This window comes from Podarcis liolepis (genome assembly GCF_965112155.1).
Source record: "Podarcis liolepis genome assembly, chromosome: 1".
NCBI classification, from domain to species: Eukaryota; Metazoa; Chordata; class Lepidosauria; order Squamata; family Lacertidae; genus Podarcis; species Podarcis liolepis.
In genome coordinates this window covers 60,992,244-61,014,387 of record NC_139554.1, presented here as the reverse complement: position 1 = coordinate 61,014,387, position 22,144 = coordinate 60,992,244, and the positions used below count along the sequence as shown (strand labels likewise).

Below are 22,144 nucleotides of genomic sequence, written 5' to 3'. Positions count from 1 at the left end.
TTTTTCACCAGACCCACACTTCAGGTTGGTTATGCTGAGAATGGGTTATTGGTACTGAGTCACCCAGTGAATATTGGAGCAAGGATTCTTCTAACCCAGTTCTATCCAGTCCAAGTCCAACTCTCTAGCCATTACTCTACAACAGTGGTGGATAACCTGTGGGCCTCTGGATGTTAACTGAAAGATATAGAGACTCCAGAGAGATGGGAGAAAAATTCAGAGGCAAGCAGGCATGTATTTGTTTTTTTAAGAAGCTGGTCTCAGGAGCTATCAACATGAATGCTATTCAAGCAATCTATTTCTCCATGTGCAAGGCAACAGAAAGCTAGCAGCCTTGACAAACTGCTTCTTGCATAACTGAACATGATCACACTCACTCTTTTTCATTCAGAGAAATCTAATAAACACCAGGAGACAAATCCCAGGCCAACAGTTCAGCTGTCCAGTTGATTGACTGGGTTGCATCCTATCTGTCCACTAAGGGCAACGGCGTGAAGGGAAGGGATTGAAGATCAAAGGCAATTTTGTGAACCTTCCAGGTTCCTGGGGCTGAGAAAGAACCAGGAACAATGAAGCTGCCTGTAAAAGGAAAGAAGTCCTGTCATGTCGTTTCAGCTTGCAATGGAAAAACAAAACAATTGTTAGTGCAGTGAGTGACATAGTACTCTTTAATTGCATTTTCCCTTTGTCGTTAGAGTGAGAGAAAGCCCCATAGTTCATAACAGATTATGCTCCCCTGGCCATAGATATGGCAATCATGTTGTTGCCGTAATGTAATGCCAGGCCCTTTATAACCTTCTATAACACAAAGAAGGGGTTCTATTTGAGGGACAAGTTACAAGAAATCCTGCCTCTGCTTAGCTCCCCAGACATGTGAAGCTATTGTTCATGGTGCACTAGGCCCAACCAGAATGAGCTTATTTCTGTACTTTTGGCGTATTTATTACTCTAGTTTGCTTATTAAACAGGGATCAACATGGAAAAGTTCTGTCCCACAAATGCTTCCCTTTTGGGAACCTGAGTCTCTTCACTTTGTTCTCTCACCCAACCATCCTTCCATTCTAGGAAGTTTTGAATCAAGCTACTACCTAAACAGATTAAAATAAACTCAGCTTTTGGAAGGGATCCCAAGGGTCATCGAGTCCAACCTCCTCTAATGCAAGAATCATAGCTGTCAACTTTTCCCTTTTCTTGCGAGGAATCCTATTCAGAATAAGGGAATTTCCCTTTAAAAAAGGGAAACGTTGACAGCTATGGCAAGAATTCCAGCTAAAGAATCAGTGACAGATGGCCATTCAATTCATTGTCTTGTTGTGAACCACCCTGAGACCTTTGTGTATAGGGCAGTATATAAGTTGAATGAATGAATGAATGAATGAATGAATGAATAAATAAATAAATAATAACCTCCAATGAAGGACAACACCACCTTTCAAGGTAGCACATTCCATTGTCAAACAGTTCCTACTGTCAGAAAGTTTTTCCTAACATACAGTTGGAATCTCTTTTCTTGCAATTTGAATCCATTGATCTAGGTCCTAACCTCTGGAACAGGAGAAAACAGGCTTGCTCTGTCTTCCACGTGACAGCTCTTCAGATACTTGGAGGGGTTTCCTTTGTCAAGCAACCTTTCCCAACTTCAAACCCTAAAGACACCAGAAGTAGACCCACTGAAATCAGAAGGATTTAAAGTAGTTTGGATCTAACTTAATCTCCTTCCTTCCTTTTACCTTCTTTCCAATAAAAAGAAAGGATGGCTAATATTAAAAGCTGTTGGAAACACTATTGCAGCATCTGTCAAAGTCATTGGTGACAAAGCTGGGTATTGAATTTAGCCACTTGCATTTCTAATTTCAGTCCGGTAGAGGGCAATTGTGCTCAGAACAGCAGTGAAAAAGCATCTCCTCTGCAGCTTTGAATACTGATTAGTGATGCCTGTTGAAAGAAAGCAGTCAAAAGTTTGGCCTTGATATTTGATCCTGAATCACTGATCTAGTACACCACACAATGTGTCTATAGTTTAACGATATAATGCATTTTCAGGTGGAAAATAAAGCTGCACTTCTGCCTGGAAATTAGAGGTGCTTCTTCTTCTTCTTTGGCGATCACTCATAGCCGAGTAAGATTGTCTTCCATAAACACGGTTTTAACAATGAGTCTGTAAGTGACTGTGGAGGCCAATTCTGGACCCACACATCCTTCCACAGTGGGGATATTGATTCCTGGGTGGGAGTTGATCACAGTATGGATTTGCCAAGCGTGCCTTCCTCTTAGCACGTTTGAGCATCTAGCACACCTTACAGCCCATGGGAATGCTAAATTAAATGCAGAACGCAACCCAGGCTTCTTCATCTCATCTACATAGCACATGTGATAGTTTACATTATGTAATTTTTTTGTCTCTTTTGAGGACTAAGCAAGAAAATAGCAATGAATAAATACTCTGTTCTTCTTAATCTTAACATTGGTTCTACCATTATGACAGTAGCATCACACACACACACACACACACACACACACACACAATGTTTCCATGTAATCAGGTCAGACATGGCTGCTATAACTTAAGGAATTGGCATCTGACCTTTATTGGTTGACTTGAACCATTAATCTTCCTGGGCTCCTGGCTCCAGGACTGACACAGAGGCTTACCATGTGATTTATTGTTTTTTATTTATCACATTGTCCCCTGCTCTTCCTCCAAGCAGCTGAGAGCAGCATACAAGGTGTTCCCCCAATTTTTATCTTTACCCTGTGGGTCAAGCTGAGAGGTAGTGACTAGCTCAAGGTTACCCAAGAAGAACCAGATCGGGGGGGGGGGAAATAGCCTATGTAATCTAGCATTTGCTACAGTGGCCAAACAGGTAGGAATATAGGAAGCTGCCTTATAATGAGTCATACCACTGCCCATCTAGCTCACTATTATCTATACTGACTGGGGAAGGGTAGTACTTCTGGTGGGGGGACACATCGTGTTTCTTCTGGTGTAGTTTGGCCACCTTTGTCCCCACTCAGCTCTCACTTGAGGCTCCTAGAAGCTGTAAAATGGGACAGCATCCACACCCTGGGAATGGCTTCCCCTGGCTGGCTAAACCAGGTGAGGGTAGCTGCATGTGAAGACGGGCTCTGGCGCGTTTAGCAGATGAGACCAATAGTGAGCCCAACGGTCAAGAAGCCAATTTTTTTTGCCTTGTCAGGTAGGGAAGGTAGCCCATCTAGGAGAAGGAAAACTCTGAATCTAAACCTCCTCTGCCCTGAGGGATATCTTTGGGAGAAGAAAAGTCTGGGTAGTAAACCCTACACAAATCCAGTGGAGTCCCTAAGATGGCTGGATGGCACCTTGTACTCCTTCTTCTGGCAACTCCTGAAGCCAAGTTGGTGCCAGGTGTAGAGCTCTGCTTTCCTTTGGACCACATCAACAAGGCTGAGGTAGGGGTCTTGTCGTCTGGCCAGCTCAGGACCTCCATACACACTGCCCAGGTTTGCGCCCCAGGGAGGTCACTTTGCTGCTGCCTAACACTGTGGTTTAGCTTCATTCCTGGAGGCGCACTCTATTGTCTCTCAAGACAGATGGATGCCAACAACAACAACAACAACAACAACAACAACAACAACAACAACAAGACCACTGAGCTCATAAGAGGAAAGCCTATGAGAAATCTGCATGCAAGACAGGAAGGCTATAGCTCTTTCCTGCTGTGGTTCCCCATCAGCTGGTATTTCTGTGGTATAGTGCCTCTGATGCTGGAAGTCGCACATAGAAATAATGGGTAGCCTATGAGAAATCTGCATGCAAGACAGGAAGGCTATAGCTCTTTCCTGCTGTGGTTCCCCATCAGCTGGTATTTCTGTGGTATAGTGCCTCTGATGCTGGAAGTCGCACATAGAAATAATGGGTAGTATCCATTGACAGAAAAATTCATGCAGGATAAGTGAATGCCACAGTTTACTTAGGTACTGGGAGATAAAGTATTTTCTTTGTCCCGAATCTCCTACAATTCAGCTTCACTGGGTGACCCCCTGCTTGGGGCTCTGGGTATATTCATTTTTCAGGTTGAGGCCACACAAAAAACAAGATGGACTATCCAAACTTTACCCTGGTTTGGCAGTTCCAAACTAAAGGCACCATGTGTTTAAAGTTTCCCAGCACACATTTAAAGCACATTACTCCCCCCTACTAAAAATCCTGAGAATTCTACTTAGTTAAGGGTGCTGGGAAAACTACAGTTCCCAGGATTCTTGGGAGGAAGTCTTGTGCTTTAAATGTGTGTTGGGTGTGCTTTAAGTGGCCAAAGTAATGAATAGAGAAAACCAAGCTGACCTCCAGGGACACAGGACAGCAAGTCCCTTGTTCTATTTTCATAATCACTTGAAACAGATTAAAATAATTGGGAGTAAACATTAACAAGCTTGTAATGTTTAAATACCCTTTTCTCGCCCTACTTTCATCAAGAAAAGCACCATCTTTTACATCTTCTAAGTTAATCTGAAGCTGCCAGTGTTACCACAAAACTGTAATTGCTTTTACCTGTCAATATATTTGGGCGGTGCGTGTGTTTGTTTTCCTGGAGATCCCAGTTGCTGATTTTGGATTTCCAAAGAAACAAAGCAAGGTACTTATCTACAAATTCTCTAAAGGATGCAGAGGTGACTGCAAGAGTACAAAACTCTCCTTCTGTGTCCAGCATGCCAATATGCTGAAAATCTGTGGAATAGTTTTTTTGGGGCTGTTTCCACCCACCCACCCACCCCAGTAAACCCCTAGTAAAATTCCAAAGTTATGCATTCTGGCACTCAAGAGTATCATGCTGCCAGTGTACTTAATTACTCAGTCAGCTACTGCAGAGCTCCTGTAAGTGATAGGTCACTTTGCCGTTTTAGCAACTGGTAGCCTGCATATAGAGCAGCCAGCAAAACGGCTTTGGATTTTGTAGACACATTAGAAATCATTATTTTACCCTCCCAACGACCCTGGGCCATGGTCAGCCAAATAAAACCTTGCTGCCTTCAGTGAAATGCAGAAGCAGCTTTGGCTCAATACAATGCAGAAGCCACAGTGGAGTGGAGATTCCATTAATACACATACAGACCCCAAAGTCTGTGATCTCTCATATCCACCCTGCAGAGTGTCCTCACATCAGATGTCAAAGAAATAAACAACTATCTGACATTTAGAAGACATCTGAAGGCAGCCCTGTTTAGGGAAGTTTTTAATGACTGGTGTTTTAATGTATTACTGTATTTACCGTATTTTTCGCCCTATAGGACACACTTTTTCCCCTCCAAAAATGAAGGGGAAATGTGTGTGCGTCCTATGAGGCGAATGCAGGCTTTCACTGAAGCCTGGAGAGCGAGAGGGGTCAGTGCGCACCAACCCCTCTCACTCTCCAGGCTTCAGGAGAGCCCCAGCGCCAGCCCCACAAGGTCGGGGGACAGAGGGATGCGGAACGCCACCATCCAGCTGTCTCCCGAAGTGGTTTGGAGGCTGACGGCGGGGAGACCCCGCCGCCAGCCCCGCAAGCTCCAGGGACAGTGGGGAGGCACAGCGCGTCTCCCCGCTGTCCCCGGACCTGATCTTAAGGCGGGCGGCAGGGAGAAGAGCGCTTCTCCCCACTGCCTGCCCCACAAGCGCCTGGGGGGGGGAAAATAATTTTTCCCCCTTTATTTCCCCCCAAAAAAACTTGATGTGTCCTATGGGCCGGTGCGTTCTATGGGGCGAAAAATATGGTATCTTTTGTTGGAAGCTGCCCAGAGTGGCTGGGGAAACCCAGCCAGATAGGCAGGGTAGAAATAATAAATCATCATCACCATCCCAAACCCCTCTGCACAGCTTTCTTGGATTGCGTACACTCAATGCCATTTTTGTCAATCCAAAATCGTTTATTCTCTACCAACTCAACATGCTGCTTTCAGTCTAGATTGCTGTCCGCAAAGGTGGGAGTGCTTACTTGATACATTTGAAAAGCCTCCTTTTGATTAGGTTATGCTTCTTCTCTGCACATGTCCCAAGTTAAGGATGAAGGAAGCAGCAATTGCAATGTCAGTGGGCAGGCGTGTGGATACACCACCGGTGCCAGCACCCCCTGCACATGTTTTCAAAGGGACACACTACAACCTAATGAAGAATCAGTGCAGTCCCTGATTTGTAATCATAACACGCATCTAATACTAGTTGCATGTAGCTAAGACATACATCCAAGATTCCTGGAATTTCACTCCAGATTGGGAGTTATGTTTTTATCTGAAACTAAAATGCCATGTTGTTGGAAGAACCAGGATAATGCAGTAAGCTTTAACTAGAGGGCTGGGGGAGTTAAGGTGGATCAGTGTAGGATTCAGCAATAATTGGAGACAAGGGTGGTGCTGTGGTCCAAATCACTGAGCCTCTTGGGCTTGCCAATCAGAAGGTTGGTGGTTCGAATCCCTGTGACGGGGTGAGCTCCCGTTGCTCTGTCCCAGGTCCTGCCAACCTAGCAGTTCAAAAGAACGCCAATGCAAGTAGATAAATAGGTACCACTGTGGTGGGAAGGTAAACGGCATTTCTGTGCGCTTTGGTTTCCGTCACAGTGCTCCATTGCACCAGAAGCAGTTTAGTCATGCTGGCCACATGACCTGGAAAGCTGTCTGTGGACAAACAGCGGCTCCCTTGGCTTGAAAGCAAGATGAGCGATGCAACCCCATAGTTGCCTTTGACTGGACTTAACCATCAAGGGGTCCTTTACCTTTTCAGCAATAATTAATAGTTAAAGATTCTGATCTTGCATGTTGTTCTTCTGAGTAAAGTTTAATAGTTGCTTACTCATATTCTACTTTATACATAGTATACATTGCATACATTGTTCCTTATTCCTCCCTTCCCTGGGATTCATTCCTATATTTCTGCTGCTGATTTCTTTTTGATGCAACCCTGCTTATATCTTTTCTAAACTGAAATGCATTCACTGGTCTTCTGCTGGTGTGTTTAAAATATTTGCCCTCTTGAATCCTGTCTGGTAACTACCCTCTTGCCCATTGGGACAATTTAAGAACCTCCTTTTTCACAAGAAGCCATCAACAGCAGTGGCAGTAGCAGGGGCCCCAGCCACTGATTTAGGCTAGATGTCATTTTGCCACTGGCTGGATGTGGTCATATTCCAAGGATTCATTACCCATGTCCCAGAGTGTCTGTTATTTCCTCAACCCTCCGAGGTATCCTTCCCCCAACCTGGAGTCCTCCAAATGTTCTGGATCACAACTCCCATCAGCTCCTGGGGCTGAAGTGATAAAACCACAGGCGGGCACCAGGTTGGGGAACGATGCTCTGAAGATCAAGAAGGTGTTTCAGATATTTTACAACTTCTGGATGTGCAGATTACAATGGTTCAAAGCCTTAATGATTGAATATAAATGAAATGTGTGGGTGTTTAATGGTGCCAAAGTAACATTATAAATAAATATTCAAGTAGCAGCAAAAGAAATAATTGTGAATTAAATAAACAAGAATTATCAAGTTAACCATGAAGGCTATTGACAGACTTAATCTTAACAAAGAGACTAACAGTTCCTGCTAGACTAAAGATTTAGAATAAATTCCTATTCCTTATAAATAAGTTCCTTATACATTTCATATCAACCTGTCCAAGGTTGCTATAGTTACCAGATGTGTAGCTGCTGATGTTTCTCCAGGGTGGTCATTCCATTAATTGGTTCAGAAGTTAATCTTACTTTGAATTTGAAGTTCTCCTAACAAGCCCAAACCAGGCTTGTAGATTTGATTGATTGTCTCCTATAGCTGCTTCGGTAACCATGACAACCTTTATCCAAACTGGAGAGTAAAGGCTGTTTCCCCCAGTCTGTGGATGCCCATCCTTATATTGGCCATTGACGTCTTTAGCATTACTTGTCTTTTCTGCCACATGCCTGCCATTAAAAGGAGGAAGAGGTTTTGCCTTAAGCTCACATAAGATGTGGGGAAATCAGCTGTTGATCTTTAGCCATCAGCGCATCTGAAACTGCTTCACTGTTGTGCGAGAGCTGGACAAAGAATTATAATGCCACATTAGCTTTGCTTTGGCGTCCATTTCGGAAGGCCTGCCTCTACCCCTCGCAGCAAGAGCAAGGCAGTCAGGGAGAATGAATGGCTATTCCATAGGGGATCGAAGTTAGTGTCTCAGTCAACAGTTGCACTGCTGCTCCTTGCTCTGTGGCTGTTCAGCAGCCCATAGTACTGCATGATTTAAGGAGTCTGCCAGACTCTCCTGACTTCCTGCCTTGCTTGAATTAGATCTATGCTCAGCAGGCCTGAGCTACACAAGAGGAAGGGGGAAATCACTGGGCAAGGTCCCCAGCACCTGTGCAAAGAGCAGAATTGCCTTAAGGCACCTTTAGATGCCATATATTATTTACTGAATATTTATCCTGATTTGTTTGCACAAAACATAGATGATGTCTGTTGTTCTTTGACTGGGCATTCTGATTTGTTTATACAATTTCCCATCAGCTGATTCTTATTCCACACTTCCGAGTGCATTTCCCCATCACACAAAAAATCCAGTTTATTTACTTATTAATTTTTTTAAAAAAGTGGGTTTGTTGTGCCAGAGAACTTTAATGCACTGTAATTGTGGAAACCTACATATGCTGGTATATAATTAGATCCAATTGTGTATTGGAGGTTAGGGGAGGGGTGCTATCCCTGCTGCGGGACACATTTTACTGCTTCTAGGGTAGTTTGTCCACCTCTGATCCCCACCCTGCACAGAGTTCTTGCCTGTAGCTCCTAGAAACTGTCGGTATGCAGCAGCGGCCACAGCCCAGGAATGGCTTCGACTGTCTGGTTAAACCCAGTGAGGATAGACAATGGGTCTCAGACCCTCAGTGAGTTAATGACTTCCCCCTGCATGTGAAGACAGGCTCCAGTAGATTGAGTGAAAGAGACCAATAGTGGGTCCAACGTTCAAGAAGGCAGTTTTTGCTTGTGGTGTAGAGAGCTGTTAGGGGCAGATGGGGCTCATCAACCTGGAAAGGTAGCCCATCTAGGAAAAGGAAAACTCTGATCCTATACCTCTGCTGACCTACAGGATATCTTTGGGAGAAGAAAATGCTTTGGAGTGGAGCAGTGTGTATGGAAGTCCTGGCCTGCCCAACTGACAAGACCTCCCTCTTGGCCTTGCTGATGTGGTCCAAAGGAAAGCAGAGCAATACAGTTGGCACCAGCTTGGCTGCAGGCATTGCCAGAAGGAATCATAGAACCATAGAATCATAGAGTTGGAATAGACCACAAGGGCCATCGAGTCCAACCCCCTGCCAAGCAGGAAACACCACCAGAGCATATGTCAGGAGTGGAGGTCTTGTCAGTTGGGCAGGCCAGGACTTCCATACACACTGCTTGTGCCCCAGGGAGGTCACTTTGGTGCAGGGATTTGCCTTCACCTCCAGAGCTGCACTCCATTGTCTCTCGAGACAGATGGATGCCAACAACTGAATCCTTCCTACAAATTAGTGACAGTCTCTTCTGTGTAATTCACAGAATGAGGCTTGCTGATATTAGTACACCAGCCTCAGTACACTAGCTCATGTAATAGGAATGTTAGTGGCACATGGGGAAACCAAAGATGAAGTGAGAGAGCTCAGCTAGACTTTGTTTCATTCTAGTATCCAATTTCCCTTTCTGACATTTAACAACCTGACAGAGCTTACCCAATGTCATAAACACGGTTTCCTACAGGAGCCTTGAGACGCTCTCATAGTTTGGCACCTTAGCAGCTATTAGCAAGGCACTTAAAAAGTCAATATGTCTGTACACAAGGAAAATAAGCTCTGCTTCTTACATTTCACACTCGTGTCTAAAAATCTGGATGCTCTGTAATGTGAAAATGGTCGTGCAGGTGTTTTTTATACAGTGCAACTGGAAGCCAATTCTGGCAACCAGACATCTGGCAAAACAAAGTTGCTTGTTTAACCCTTCACATGTTGCATGCACAAGTGTGACTCCGTATCTGAGAAGCAGCCCTTGGGTGATTGGCACTCTGTCACAGATGCAGCCATGCACTCCATTTGACCTGCATTACAAACGCAAGCAGACAGGATCCATTGTTGTATGAAAAATAGCACAGATGGACAGAGACCTTTTAAGCCCATTTTCTCAGGCATTTGAAGCTTCGCCATTTGATTCCTCCTCCCTAGCTATCACTCAAGCTCCATGTTTCTATTACAGATGCCTTAAAAGAAACCTCCTTTTTCACTTTCTCGTTTGCGCCCCTGCATCACGTCAATCTCCACACAGTTCAAAGATTAGTATTTATTAGCAAACTGCTGCTTTTGTGTCAGCAGGGAACGTGTACACAAGTTCGCTGGTAATTGTGACTTTATGTATGCCTTTGGTGACATAGTAAAGTGAATTAAACAAGGATAAAAAGGACAAGACGTTTACACAGGATACACAAGAAAGCAGTTTCTATATTAGCCTCTTTTTTGGAAGCCAGCCTTCCCAGAAACCCCTTGTGAATCAGAATTAGGACAGAGTAACTCGCATTTATATTGCAACTCTCATTCATTCCAATCTATGGGCCATATGGTTTTCAAGCGTGTGTGTGTTTGCATTCCCAGTTCCAGTGCCACCCTCCACTAGACAGTGGCTAAGTGAGATGTGATAGAACAAGCTCAAGCAGACAACAATCAGGATTGAAAATGGCCACAACTTTATTGATTACAGATGTAGGTGGAATTTTGGCTCAGCCATTGCATGTATATCCTCCTGCCAGACTGGAACTGCTTCAGGGTCTTGCCAAGGATTATGGCCTCCCCAAGAAGGCCAATCTACAATGTTCCCTGACTGGGCAAGGCAGCCACCAATGCCTAGCCAGCCAGCAAGGCACTGCCCAACTGGTGGGGCCTCTGATTGGGCCATTTGAAGCTAGCTTTCTGGCAGGAGTCTTGCCCTCTGATCCTGCTGGTTGAGGGAATTCCCAAAAGGCTGGCAAACACATGTGATCTAGCTGCTAGGGATGGTGGTGGAGAGTGAGAGGCTGCAATCGCTGCCCACCTGGAAAAGTCATGGCTATAATCATCCTGGTTCTTTCCTAGTTGTGATTAGAATAGGTAAAAAAGGTAAAGGACCTCTGGGCGGTTAAGTCCAGTCAAAGGTAACTATGGGATTGCAGTGCTCATCTCCCTTTCAGGCCTAGGGAGCTGGTGTTTGTCCACAGACAGCTTTCTGGGTCATGTGGCTAGCATGACTAAACCACTACTGGCACAACGGAACACTGTGATGGAAGCCAGAGTGCATGAAAATGCTGTTTACTTTCCCACCACAGCGATATCTATTTATCTACTTGCACTGGTGTGTCTTCGAACTGCTAGGTTGGCAGGAGCTGGGACAGAGCAACGGGAATTCACACCTTTGCGGGCATTCTGATCAGCAAGCCCAAGAGGCTCAGTGGTTTAGACCGCAGTGCCACCCGCGTCCCCTAGGATTAGAATACCACACCCATGACAAAGGGGTGGTTTTCATTTGTGCTTCGTTGTTCAGCTTGTTCAGCTTTATTTCCATTACCTCCTCCCCTCCCATGGCTCAGCTGTTTTCTTATTTCTGGCCTCCTTTGCAGTATAAAATCATACATTTCCTTTTTCCTTTTTGTGCTGCGTTGTTATTGCCTGTTGGCTTTGCTTTAATTGGATATGAGAAAACAACATAGGTGCAGCAAGAAGTTCACAGAGATAGGAGATTAGATTTACCTGTTTTCATGGGAATAATATTTTACTCTTTTATTTCCTCCCTTCCACTATAATCACCAATATCTCTCATTTTTTCTCTTTCACCTTCCCCCCTCCATCTTGTTTACATTCCTTTTCTTTTATTTAATTTTTAGAACAGTTTGCCCTTATTGTCATAGAGCATGCTATTAGAAAACTCAGGGAAAGAAAGTAGGAAGCTACAGGTTAGGCTAATTGGCAGCACCTGCATGGCAGGATGCTATGAATTACAAAACAACATCTCACTCTGAAGGATACAGAGCTGTGAATTGAGGAGCTACAAAAATGAGGAATGTTTTCTGACATTTTTCAATTCTCAGAAACTGGCTTAAAAGGAAAGAGCACTTAGAGAAGAAGTTTGAGGTACTTTCTGATTTCACACGAGGCAAGATCAAGTTTTCCTTTCTTGAAAGAAGGTTCTGAAAAAACATTTAGTGAGTAAAGAGAATGGCCAAACTTTAAGCCTGTCCTATTGAACTGACTGCGCTGGATTATGGAGAAAGCTAGAGAGTTCCAGAAAGACATCTACTTCTGCTTCATTGACTATGCAAAAGCCTTTGACTGTGTCAACCAGAGCAACCTATGGCAAGTTCTTAAAGAAATGGGAGTGCCTGATCACCTCATCTGTCTCCTGAGAAATCTCTATGTGGGACAAGAAGCTACAGTTAGAACTGGATATGGAACAACTGATTGGTTCAAAATTGCGAAAGGAGTATGGCAAGGCTGTATATTGTCTCCCTGCTTATTTAACTTATATGCAGAATTCATCATGTGAAAGGCTGGGCTGGATGAATCCCAAGCCGGAATTAAGATCGCTGGAAGAAATATCAACAACCTCAGATATGCAGATGACACAACCTTGATGGCAGAAAGTGAGGAGGAATTAAAGAACCTTTTAATGAGGGTGAAAGGGGAGAGTGCAAAATATGGTCTGAAGTTCAACATCAAAAAAACGAAGATCATGGCCACTGGTCCCATCACCTGCTGGCAAATAGAAGGGGAAGAAATGGAGGCAGTGAGAGATTTTACTTTATTGGGCTCCATGATCACTGCAGATGGTGACAGCAGTCACGAAATTAAAAGATGCCTGCTCCTTGGGAGAAAGGCGATGGCAAACCTAGACAGCATCTTAAAAAGCAGACATCACCTTGCCAACAAAGGTCCGTTTGGTTAAAGCCATGGTTTTCCCAGTAGTGATGTAGGGAAGTGAGAGCTGGACCATAAATTCTTCGCCGAAGAATTGATGCTTTTGAATTATGGTGCTGGAGGAGACTCTTGAGAGTCCCATGGACTGCAAGAAGATCAAACCTATCCATTCTTAAGGAAATCAGCCCTGAGTGCTCACTGGAAGGACAGATCGTGAAGCCGAGGCTCCAATACTTTGGCCACCTCATGAGAAGAGAAGACTCCCTGGAAAAGACCCTGATGTTGGAAAAGAATGAGGGCACAAGGAGAAGGGGACGACAGAGGATGGGATGGTTGGACAGTGTTCTCGAAGCTACAAAGATGAGTCTGACCAAACTGTGGGAGGCAGTGGAAGACAGGAGTGCCTGGCATGCTCTGGTCCATGGGGTCACGAAGAGTCGGACACGACTAAATGACTAAACAACAACAATTGAACTGAAAGGGGTTTTTCTCTCCCTTTCTCTTCCTTATTTTGAAAAAAGCCAAACCACTGCTAATTTGTATTTCTATTAGTTTCATCAGAAACCTTCTCTTGCTTTTTTCTTGATTATCAATAGGTTTTGTCAGGAAAGACATAAAGCTATTATCTATTATTATTTTCAGATTCTCTCATTCAATTATAATCTGTTGACACACTGGCAAGAATTCTTCATTGGAAACTGCTGTATTATAGTTCTCATAGTCAATAAAATGTTAAAATTCACTCGTGGAGTGTGCCCACATTACAAATTAAGTAGCATGGTAGTAAACCCCATTGAATTCAATGGGGCTTTTGAGCAGACATGTATAGGATTGCACTGCTAAACCAGTTTCAAACTAGTTTAGCCAGCATGTCTTGTAGAATCTCCAGGATCTGTAGTTTCCTGTAAACCTTCAACAGAGGAAAATCTAGACTCTCACGAAACTGCTATTCTCAAAATTCTTGGTAGAAAGCAGGCCAGATTTAAACAAGTTTAAAATTGTAATGTAGGTGCATGTATGCTATCAAACTATTTTCTGGAACAACATTTTAAACAAATCACTCTCTCTTTTCCTGAACAATACTCTGCTTTTTCAGCTTATGTTCACTGTCTCCTTAGAACTATGCATCTGTTTTCATCAATCATTTGAATTGCATGGCCTGTCAGTGATCTCTTGACATTCATTAATACCTGACATCATGCACCATGATGTCAGGTGCATACCCGTCCATTAGCTACATGGTATTGGATTGTCTGAACAACATGATCTTATCAATGGAAGTCATTCCAACCCGTGGAATGAGAAGACCCTTTATAGAAAATAACTTTGAATTATTTTTATTTGGAAGACAGGCATGGAGTTAACCAAGGAAAACATTCTGCATGCTCAAAAATTCAGCATATGCAAAATGAAAAAGAAAGGTCACCAAATTCTAACCTTTCCACATATTAGAATAATGTGGCTAGAATCATTCTAGTCCCCAAAGCCGATGCACTTTTGTTTAATTTACTCTTCTTATGGTATCTTTTCAACCAGTATATAAAATGTGCCTTTACTGATTTTTACCTTATGTGATCTACATCTCACAAAGAATATAAAGACAAATATATGAAAATATGAGTTAGTTTTGCTCTCATTGATTCAGTCTTATGACCTCTTGTCTCTGCCTTTTTCATCCTGTCCTCTTTAGCTTGCTATTTTCTATCACCTCAGTGTTTGCAAGTCAGGGACAAGCAAGACTGCCCAGTTGAATTCAAGAGAAATAACAATGGATCAAATAAGGAGTTTAAGGCTGCAATCCTAACCCCATTTAGCTAGGAGTATGATGTTCCACTGAACTCAGTAGAACTTACTTTTGAGTAGACATTATTAAGATTGCACGGCTAATTCAGAACAATCATTTTTTGGTTGGTTGTGCCCATAACAGTGACTGAAGATGAGATGATGGAAGGGGGGGGAGGAGTAAATGAGGTTAATAATGAAACTATCCCAAGAACAGTGGGATCAAAGGAGGAAAGCTCAAATATAATGTAAGTTCAAGAGTCTTATTTGTAGAACTTAAGAGATCATTATTATTTGGAAATACTGGCAAAAAAAGAGAACTTATAGAAGCAAAGTAGGGGCAGAGAATTTCAAAGGGAAGGAAATCAGTATTATTCCTAGGTCTAAAGTCCACTATTAAAAAGTGTTGATCAGAAATTCTTTCAAAGTGAGATCACCGAGAGAGAACTGTTTTTCAAAATAAGCTAATAAAGGAAAATATGGAATATAAGCCCCCTGCATGCTAATTAGATATAAAGACCTGTTAAAACAAGATTTTGAGTCACATACCAGAGACTGACAGATTGATAAGATGAAGATGGACAATCAGAATTTTGAAATTGGAACCAACAAGCAAGAGAGCAGAACATAAATAAAAGGCATTTCCTCTAGAACCAGAACACGGGGAGTCCCTGGAAATTAATTAAATTTAATTTGGAATATATAATTGGTGATAGTGTATATGATTTGATATGATTTGATTTGTTAATAATTGAAATATTTTTATTGGAAATTGAATAAAACTTATTTATAAAAAAAGAAATTCTTTCAAAATTAGTGTTTACCCGCAAGGCTGTGAAAATTTATTTATTTACTATTTCAGCGGCTAGCCTTTCTTTCATGAAATGAGTATCAGGATGAACTACAATATAAAACACAACAAAAATAAAATAAAATCACACATCATTTAATTGAGAGAGAAAAATTACAACCACTATTAAAACCACACATTTTTAACAACAAAGTTGGTAGATAATTAAAGAATTAAGTTTGCAACTGGTCCCAGTTACATCCATGAGTCCACCAAAAATTCCCAATCAAATATGTGTGCAAGTTGGATCTCAGAGGGGAGGGTATTCTGCCACCACAGAAACAGCTTTATCCCATGTTCCTGCACAGTGTACTTTGATGGATTGCATGTATATATCACATGTTTCTCCAAGGAACTCAAGGTGTCATATATGGTTCTCCACTTCCACATATAATTCCCACAACAACCCTATGAAGTAGGTTAGGCTGAGAGGCAGTGACTGGCCCAAGGATGGCTCCACAGAGAGCACATTACAACCACTCAGCTGAGAGGTTACCAGAACAGGGATTACAGTGACAATGACATCTCTGTCCAGGAACAGCCATGGCTGGTGAACCAACAGGAACTAGGAAGAGGTGCCTAGGTGCATAGGAGACTTTAGTGCCTATTGAGGTAGGAATATACTAATTGCTCTTCATCTTGTCCTTTGGGACAGCTTAGAAAAACCGGCTGAGTAAAATTCTTGACATGCTCCTTAAAATCATTAGAAAGCTTTTGAAATATCTTTCTCCTTGTTACCATTGTGTTTTTTCTGTGTTATGTGCTCATATCACATTCTGTGTCATATTAATATTCTCTTTGATTTTTTTCTTTTGAGAGGTTCTTTTTTTATATACATAAATGCCTCCTACCAAGCACTTTTTATGCTGGACCCAAAACAAAAGTTAAATAAGTAGGACTCTCTTCAAGAGAGAGTTCTAATTGCCTAGTTGGTCCGAAAAAATCTGCAACCTTTTTTCACGGAGGAATCATTCCATTCCCTTGCCTTGTTCATGTTGGTTGCCCTTGATCATTGATGGAAGTTGTAGTTCAACAACATCTGGAGAGCCAAAGGTTGCCCACACCTGCTATGGGTGAATGAACCTTCCAGATGAACTACAGGGTATGAAAGTTTCTCCTGAAGGAGTGAGGGAAAATGTGATATGATGCTGCTTGAAAATAAACCTAGCATATTTACTTATCGGGACGCGGGTGGAGCTGTGGGTTAAACCACAGAGCCTAGGACTTGCCGATCAGAAGGTCGACGGTTTGGATCCCCGCGACGGGGTGTGTTCCCATTGCTCAGTCCCTGTTCCTGCCAACCTAGCAGTTTGAAAGCACACAAGTGCAAGTAGATAAAGAGGTAGCACTCCGGCGGGAAGGTAAACAGTGTTTCCATTTGCTGCTCTGGTTTGCCGGAAGCGGCTTAGTCATGCAGGCCACATGACCCAGAAGCTGTACGCCGGCTCCCTTGGCCAATAAAGCGAGATGAGCGCCGCAACCCCTGAGTCAGTCACGACTGGACCTAATGGTCAGGGGTCCCTTTACCTTTTTATTTACTCATAGTGAATGAGTTCTCTGAGTACCAATTCTTAGGTAGCTCAAGCAACACCATCCATGGACAAGAGAAAGGTATCAATAGATCTGGATGATACGCCCTTCCCCCAGTTTTTCAAAAGTACTCCCCTAAAATGAAAATAAACGTGGTGGGGAGGAATGCATAAGCAAAAGGGAGGGAAGTGCTGAGTATCTGGGAATGGGAAACAGTGGATGGAGGTGTGAGAGGGCATGGAATGTAGTATCGTGAAAGAAAACATGGCTAACTAGCTGAATAGGAGCACTTCATGCAGCAACACTCCATTGCAAGTCTTACTTGTAAAAAAGGTCAAACGAATCTTGTGCATGCAGACATACAGTGATTCCAAATGGACAGAGGAATAGCCTACTCTTGCAGTTGCAGGAATATCATCCCCAGCAGAGGACAGTGAGGAGGCATTAGCCCTGATTGGAGGTAGAAAGAATGTGCTTCTGGCAGCAGACACACTTTACGTGATGCACTTGATGCACTTTCTCCTCCTCAAAGAATTCTGGGCACTGCAGTTTGTTAAGGGTAGCTGGGAATTGTAACTTTGTGAGGCAAAAACTACAGTGCCCGGAAGTCTTTGAGGGGGGCAAATGTGCTTTGAATGTGCTTTAAAAATATTGTCCCTAAGCTGTTGTGTCATTTTGGGGTGGGAGCTGAGCCTATGGGCCCCTCCAAAGTGGCCTGGGGGAAAGGGAAGAGAAGAAATTTTGCTTAGACACAGCTTCCCACAATTACTTTGGTAGAGATCCCAGTGCTAGTTACAGCAGCAGAATATGCAGTTGTAACAACAAATAGATCCATTCCAAATGGAATGAAGCTGTATATGTTCAGCTAAAGAGGTGGGTCCCACAAAACAAATTATCTTAACTGCCAAAGACCTTGAAGTCACCAGGGGTTCATTGCTACTGTAAATTTTCTGGGGTTTCCAAGCTTGTGGGTTGAAGTACAGAAATGTAGCATTCAACTTCAATGGAAGGCAACTATTGAGAATGGAGGGCATTAGAGACATGAAGACAATATTCTCACATTGCCCTGCTACACCCAGCCTCGTGGCCCTTAATTCTTGAAGCTGTAAAATGCATAAAATGAAGGACTTTGCTTGTAGGTAGCTGTGGAGGTAGGTGCTTATAGCAAACATCTGTGGGTCCTGACCGCTTTAATATTTGAGAACACAACACAGTTTTGCACCAGCTCTGCTGATGATTAAGAACCTTTGAAAGGGATAGAGCAGCAGAGCAGTGCAAAAATCATTTTGTAATTATAGAACTTTCCTGTAACTTTGAAGTTTGATTATCTGCACAGTTTGCTGGTTTGCACCATTTGCTAATTTGCACAGTCTGCTTATTTGTGCAATTTGCTTATTCATATTGATTTGCATGTCATAATTTTAACCTGTTGAGTATGTGCGGTTCTTGTGGAGATGTGCTGGTTCCAGCTCTCCAGCAGCTCTGTGACACCGATGGCCTGAGTCTGAGATTGGATGAAGATTATCATGCCATCCCAGAGAAATTTGAGTGTGTCACATGGGACAGGCCTTTTAAAAACCACCACCAATTTCATTACAGTCCAAAGAAGATAATGGCATCATGGAATCCACAGAATTCGGTTCCAGAGAGCATTCCAGGCGATCTTATCACTTGTCACTTGAACTGAGTTTATTTGAACCCATTTATCATTTTCATTAGAATCATTGTAATGAGAAAGGAACACTGGTCCATTTTTTAATCTTGCCAGCATGTAATATACAGCCTGGATGTAAGAAAGCAGCAGCAGACACTATCAAACTCATTTTCATTTTGCTTTGCTTGCAGCAATCTTCAAATATAGGGGACATAGAGGGTAAATGAAGATGCAGAAGGGGGACTGTGTCAGAACACTTCCGGGTGGAAATGTAAGCATCTTTCTGAACTGTAATGTGTTTCAGGAATCCCAAGGAGATCATGTTCAAAAACCCAAGGCTGGATGGTCTTACAATATGTCCCTATCTGTATGTAAGTTTGTGTGTGTGTGTGTGTATTGATCAAGCTAAAAATCTGCAACTGCTTTGAGGTCTTCTTGGCTCATTACACTTTCTCACAGTGTGGTTCTGGCTGAATGTGCCAGAGATTCTAGTGAATGCAATTCCCTCTTTGCGCACACACAGAGAAGTTCTATTACCAAAGAGGGATTGTAAGCCTCTGGATTTTGATCAATGTACTTACAAAACTGAGTTAGAAGAGAATAGCAAGAGATAAGACATAAAACTCTTACTGTCGTTTCCCTCATCTTTTACTTGTGATTTCAAGTCTTCATCTCCAGCACTATTTTTTTTCAAGGAGAAAATTGACAGTACGTAGTGTGAAGCTTCATATACTACCAAGAATCGTTTTCCTCTTGCCCTTTTGCCCCTTCTCTTTTACTTTCTTGAAATTTCTCTCTGCATTATCCCAGGCTCTGACTATGCTCAGGGTTCTCTTTCCTCCATTTCCAATTCCACAACCTGACATTATCAACATGAAGTTGCTTTGTTCTGAGTCAAACCACTGCTACACCTCACCCTGCTGCTGCTGTCTCAAGCTGACTGGCTGCATCTTTAATATATCCTCTAATTCAAGGATGGGGGCCTAGATTCAGCGCACCAGGCCTTTTAGATCAGCTTGTGGGCCTCCTCAGCAACTGTCCAAATGGGACACCATCTTCTGGGAGTGCCGCTTCAAGTTGTAACTGGTGGGTGAAGGTGGGTGAAGCACCACAATGATAATAAGAGCCATGCTGAATCAGGCCAAAGGCCTATCTAGTCCAGCATCCTGTTCTAGAGTGGCCAACCAGAAGCCCATAAACAGGACCTGAGTGCAACGGCCCAGTCCCATCCTGCAATTCCCAACAACTGGTATTCAGAGTCATACTGCTTCCGACAATTGCTCCCTTCAGGGCTTGCAATGTTATGCTAACGTTCCCTTCCAGCTGCCACTCAGAGTGGTGGCTCTCACCTTTCCCATTGGGAAAGGTTAGAGGGGAGGGGAGCCAGCTATATCAAGACTCCGCATTTCACGGCCCCTAGAGCCCCTAGAGCCCCTAGAGTTACAAATAGCTCCCTTCCCCCTCACTTTTCGCATGTGGAAATACAGAAAAGGAAACCATATAATTGCATTGTACGAACAGGAGTATTTTTCTGTACTCCTATCAGAAATGCCATGCCAACAAAAATGTCTTAGATTTGCACTTTCCTTTATGTGGCCATATTTTATTTGTGGCTTATAGGCATCTTGCGATCAACCGGGATCGACAGTTCCCTTTCTTTTTCTATGATTCCCTACAGATAAGTCCAAGCAGCTACTGAAGTGCTCATTATTGATTCCCGAGTGTATGACCTTATAGTCACAACTATTGAACGGAATCCCATTTCTGTAACTCATGAGGTTCATCCTGTAATTTTTTGATGCTTATCTCTTCTGACAAAGCCTCCCAATCTGTAGTCATCAGCAAACACAGAAGAAAATGGGTCTCAGAATGACCTCTAAGGAACTCTTAGGTTTTGCTTCTCTGACTTGGTTTTTCAGCCCTTTTTGTTTTCTTATATGATTGTTTTCTTATTAGTAATTCCATTTTTAGACCACTTTCCACCAATGTTCTCAGAGCCATATACAAAGAATACAGTAAAATGCAACATGAAATATTCAATAAAGTTATCCAGGCATCACAATGAATAGGAACAGGACAGTCTCCAGGTGGTGCCTCTAATGAAGGGGTTGCCAACATGGTGCCCATGAGTTCCATTGTGCCCTCAAGCACATCCCCTCAAAAATCTACAGTGCATAAGGTAGTGATTGTTCTCCCTGCTCAGTTCCATGGAAGTGAATGAGAAAGTATGGACACACTGAAACTTCATTAGCATATGGCTGTCTCTGTGCTCACAAGGGATTGTTTGAAGAAATCAGTCTAAAGCAGACTTTCCTTCCATAATTTAACAGTAGAAAGCAGTACAAGGCAGTAGCAACCACATCACGAATTTTAAAAGGGTCCTTGAAACAAAACAAAACAAAAAAACCAGGTAAAAGCTTAATGGTGAAAAGTTTTGACCATTTTGCATGTATGTTTTGCTGTGGTTAGTGTCTCAGGAAATGCTCACATATGTGTTTGTGTCCACAAGCCAGAAATTCTCTTGGTGCCATGGTAACAATCTCTTCTCCTTACTGTATATAAGCATGGAAGTCTTGGTAACACTCCCTCCCCACACCTTGTGAAATAATTTTATCTCTTTCATAGCTACCCATCTTTAGGTGGTCCCCCCACACCTCCCTCCCTGATTCTTGACACCTCTGTTTTCTTTATGTGTCACATAGGCCCACATAGCTGGTAAGTGTTAGTGTTGGTGGAGTGGGAGAAGAAACAAACGCATGAAGACTCTGTGGAATGTAGGATTTGTTTGTACAGAAGGCTCACAGGCAAAATAACTTAATGCTTCTTCAGATAATCACTGTCAGTGTTTGAAAAGGCATTTGCACAAAGCTTCAACGGGGGATAAAAAATCTGATTAGAATGTAGACTAAAACCTAGATAGGTGCTATCTGATACCAACGTTATATTGCTCATCGGGTGTAAATTATGGTTTGTGCGTATTATTTTCTCCATCGATAGAAAACTGCTGCATAAAGGGCAATTCTAAAACGGAGAAAATAAGAAATTACCAGTTGCCAAAACTGAAGCTCTATTTAGATGGGTCCCCTACTTCCCTCCATTATCAATTTTCCCATATTGGGTAGGTCTGAAGTGAGACTGTAAATTCATTTTGCTGAATCTCTGCAATCTGGGCCCCTGATCATGCAATGTTCCTGATAATAGGAAGGACTTTACATGCATTCAGCTGAACATGTTTACAACCCCCCTTCAAATCAGTGTGCTCAATGTGAGGATGTCAAGGGTGGAGGCAGCAGAGCCAATGCTCTCCCCCTCCCCACCCTTCCGAAAATAGAATTAGGAATGAATAGGTATTGTGCACTCCCAACAGATGCAACTGGCAATGCCCTGGGTGCAACAAGCCTGCTTAGTGATTTTACCACTGAAGTGAATATTTTCACTTCTTTTATGAC

At 42.8% G+C, this 22,144-nt stretch overlaps 1 long non-coding RNA gene across 1 annotated transcript in view; it reads left to right on the top strand.

Annotated features, from left to right (window-relative positions):
- The window catches only part of LOC310689193, a 37,294-nt gene that overhangs the window by 11,300 nt on the left and 3,850 nt on the right, over positions 1–22,144 (top strand). Inside the window, exon 3 of the long non-coding RNA XR_014517391.1 lies at positions 18,887–18,966. This is a non-coding gene — a long non-coding RNA (uncharacterized lncRNA). The remainder of the gene's footprint in view (positions 1–18,886; positions 18,967–22,144) is intronic.